This window comes from Sinocyclocheilus anshuiensis, unplaced genomic scaffold (genome assembly GCF_001515605.1).
Source record: "Sinocyclocheilus anshuiensis isolate Anshui unplaced genomic scaffold, SAMN03320099.WGS_v1.1 scaffold518, whole genome shotgun sequence".
NCBI classification, from domain to species: domain Eukaryota; kingdom Metazoa; phylum Chordata; class Actinopteri; order Cypriniformes; family Cyprinidae; genus Sinocyclocheilus; species Sinocyclocheilus anshuiensis.
Genome location: NW_015544151.1, coordinates 156,113 through 160,054, shown reverse-complemented (window position 1 = coordinate 160,054; position 3,942 = coordinate 156,113). Strand labels below are relative to the sequence as shown.

Below are 3,942 nucleotides of genomic sequence, written 5' to 3'. Positions count from 1 at the left end.
ATCAAGTCAAGTCACCTTTATTTATATAGCGCTTTATACAATACAGATTGTGTCAAAACAGCTTTACAGTGTTAATCCGGAAAAATGTGTGCTGATAATGCAAGAGCACAGTAGAAATCAGTCAGTTTATCAGTTAAAGTCAGTTAATTGTTGATTCAGTGATGTCATCGTCCAGCTCAGTTCAGTTCTCTTCCAATAGTGTCTTTGCAGTCAAGTCGATAATATTGGCAGAAATTAAGTGTCCCCAACTAAGCAAGCCAAAGGTGACAGCGGCAAGGAACCCAAACTCCATCGGTGACAAAAACGGAGAAAAAAACCTTGGGAGAAACCAGGCTCAGTTAGGGGGCCTGTTCTCCTCTGACCAGGCAAAACAACATTGTGTGGTTTAATTACACAATCTGTATTGCATAAAGCACTATATAAATAAAGGTGTGAAAAAAGTGATCAAAGAATGCTAATTTTATAATCACTGGAGCTGGAGCTGTCCTCTTCAAGTTCATCTCACACTATACTATGTCAGAAGCTGACACTATGGGGCTGTTAAACACCTGGTCACTTCATGCATTTTGTCTGATCGGATAGCTATCCAATCGTGAAAAGACCAGGGGTCTCATTTATAAAACTCTCCGTGGATTTCATCCTAAAAGTGTACATACACTCAAAAGCTAGATTTTGTGTACGCACAAAGGTTTTCAGATTTATAAAACCATGCGTACGCCAGAACCTGCGCAAAAATCACTTTATAAATCCCAGTCAGGGGAAGATTGTGCGTATGTGCATCTCCACCCCGACTCCTCCCCGAAATCACCATATATGGAGCTTACAACGCCTAGTTTTACTATGCATAACCTCATCTGCATATCATTTCCATGCATATTCCCATCCACGTGACACCATGTTGAACACCGTCAAAGATAAAAGACATTAAGGAAATATGAGATACGGAGTATACAGTAAATGCTATTTGTGCCATACATTAATTTTTATAGCTAAAAATCATCCAATATCCTTGTTATGTTTTAGAATATATATATCAAGATAAAAACAAAAATAAAAACAAAAACTGTTTAAAATAGTTATCAGATAAATATTTTAGAATAGAGTTGATCTCATTCTTTTACACTGGCCAAATAGTATTTCAATTGTTTTAAACAATTCAAATCAAACTACATGTATGCAGTTTTGCTGATAAGGTGAACATATTTTTAGTGGAAACAGATAGGCCTATATTTATTGCAGTGTAAAATTGTTTGGCTCGGCGCATCACTAACAAAGTATTTTAAAAAGGAAACGTGTAAATCTTACCGTTTTCTTCAAGTTGTAGCCTATCCTTCAAATACAGCGGTACTTTTCATAATGTTGTAGAGATGCCTTCACACGACATTAACACCTCCGTGCAGCTGCGGTTGTACAGTAGCCTATAGATATTATCATTCTGGATAATGGACCGTTCGACCACCGAATCCAGCCGTGTCTGCTATAATATCGAAGTAAGTGCGCATCATTGATCATTGTTCTCACTAAAAAATATTTTCTCATAGCATGAGATCTGCAGTTTTGTTTAAAGGTGAATTATTGTGCACTCCTCTCCTTCCTCTCCTTCATTAAAAGAGGAAAAGTGATCAAGCGCATCCACTACAAATGTGTCTAAATTTTGGTTTATCTGCAGTTTTGTTTAAAGGTGAATTATTGTGCACCTATTGCACTCCTCTCCTTCATTAAAAGAGGAAAAGTGATCAAGCGCATCCACTACAAATGTGTCTAAATTCATATAATTTTGGTTTAACTTCTGCGTAAAGGACTTTATGTAATTTCTGTCCTTATCTCCATTAATGAGAGTGCAATATTTAATGTAAATGTGTATATCGACATGAAACAGAGCTTAAAATCGTTGTTTTTACTTCATCACTCCAGGAACTCCAGGAAAATGAGTTCGTACACATGAGTCAGAGTTTGCGTGCATGTGTGCACATTTTTTTGTTTTTAAACATAAGAAATGGAAAATAAGGGACAATTGTGATTCTTTATCTTATTCTTTAAGAAAACAGTGTTTATTCTTTAAGAAAATAAGGGACAGCATAAGGGACGTTCCAGATATTTGTACTGTACCATAATGTAGGCCTAACTGCCTGCAGTTAAAAAGTTCTCAGAAATAATCACAATTGTTTTGCTTAACCTATTTATGTACAATTATTCTAAAAATAATTTAAAATGTCATTTATTTACTCATGGCTTGAGTAAATTGTACCATTATAGAATTGTGACTTCACACGTGTAAAGGTGAAACTACTGTGAAATTACAAATGGCATGAGATTTGAAAATCTAACAACTGAAGGTCTATGAAACGTCAGTCAATCAAGCATTTTTTTAAAAACAATGGCACTTAAAGTTTTGATCTAAAATATTATTGCAACTATAGCCTTTGAATGAATGAAAGTGCATATTTTTCAAGTAAAGAAAACTTGAGAGAGTGTGGGCCGCTTCTGGTGCTTGGATTTTACTTCAGTAATGAGGTCCAAGTTTAAGAATAGCCTACGCAAGAAGTATTTATTTATTTTTTTGGTAATGCATTTTCCCCTGCTGTGGATTATTGTGATGTTTTTATCAGCTGGGTGATTCTATAATTGCAGGTACATTTGGCATTTCAGAAACTGTTCACTAACAGAAATTCTTTCCAGTATCTAATTGAAAACATATTCAATTTTAATAATTCAATGCTTGCCAAACAAGTTACTTTTTTTTTTTCCTTTTTTACTTTTAATGAAAAACAAAAACAATGTCTTTATGGCATTGTTTGTGAACTCTGTTACGGACAAATTAGGCAATGTGTAGAAATAACTAACAGGAAGAATCCTTCTCATTTCATTAGACAAACGGTCCTCACATGCCAACACTTGACACCGAGACAGAATTTCACGGGTACATACCTTAAATTAAAAAATACCCATGTCTTCACAGAACCATCCACTTATATTATACATTTACATTTAGTCATTTAGCAGACGCTTGCTGGAAGCAATCAAAGTAAGACAGCAGGCTAGCCTACGCATAATATGGAGATTTACTTGTGAATATTAAGATGCATTTCTATAGCCCTGACTGGTTTTAAAACATACTTTTGGCAGCCCCTGGAATGGGTCGTATTGGCATTACATGAGCACCTGAAGACAAGTGCAGAGCAAGAGCACCTAAAAGTCCAGTGATAAAGTTCAGGCTACACTCTTGAACTTAATGCCGTTGAACTGAATTCTCAGATAAACTATTTGCTAAAATAACCCTAACATTAAAAGTGAGCGGTTCTGCAGAGGTGGGACCAAGTCCAATCCCAAGACCTCAAAGAGTTAAAGATAATGAGATAATTAAGTGACTAATTAAGTGATGGTTGTGCATTAGTGATGAACAGCTGCTGTTAACAGGCAGCATCACTGAAGAAAAGAGAAACCCAAGAAATACATCTGACTTCAGCTGCAGCCTTAGATGAATATAAACCTCTATATAATTAATTCTCAATAAGAGATTCTGCAGACATCAAATAAAGTCAGTCTGGTTAGTAATGAGTGAAGCAGGTGATGCTGTTTGTGGAGTTGTTTAATCAGATCTTGAGAGATTTAAAGGGGTCATATAATGCTACATGCACTTTTACAGGTTGTTTGAACTGAAATGTGTGTTGGCAGTGTACACAACCACCCTATAATGATAATGATCCTCCCAGTGTTTTTTTTTTAAATCTGGTTAAATCTTTACCCCTTTCTCAAATCGAGCCGATCTCAGATGCCTGTCAGTGTGACGTCACACAGACAGGCCCCTCCCACAATAGTTTGATTGACAGTAGCGTTTCAGCACAGACTGGACTGGTGTCTTACCTTAGCTCCGCCCTGAGTGACTGTCATCAGTCCGCCATTGTTTCACCGCCGGAGCAGATGTAGACAAGAATGACTCCT

General features: G+C 36.4%; 1 long non-coding RNA gene across 1 annotated transcript in view; it reads left to right on the top strand.

The window, feature by feature from the left end:
* LOC107695194 (uncharacterized) overlaps positions 1–2,713 on the top strand; it is an 18,351-nt gene extending 15,638 nt beyond the window's left edge. Inside the window, exon 4 of the long non-coding RNA XR_001634968.1 lies at positions 2,650–2,713. This is a non-coding gene — a long non-coding RNA (uncharacterized LOC107695194). The remainder of the gene's footprint in view (positions 1–2,649) is intronic.
* The last annotated feature ends 1,229 nt before the right edge of the window (positions 2,714–3,942 follow it).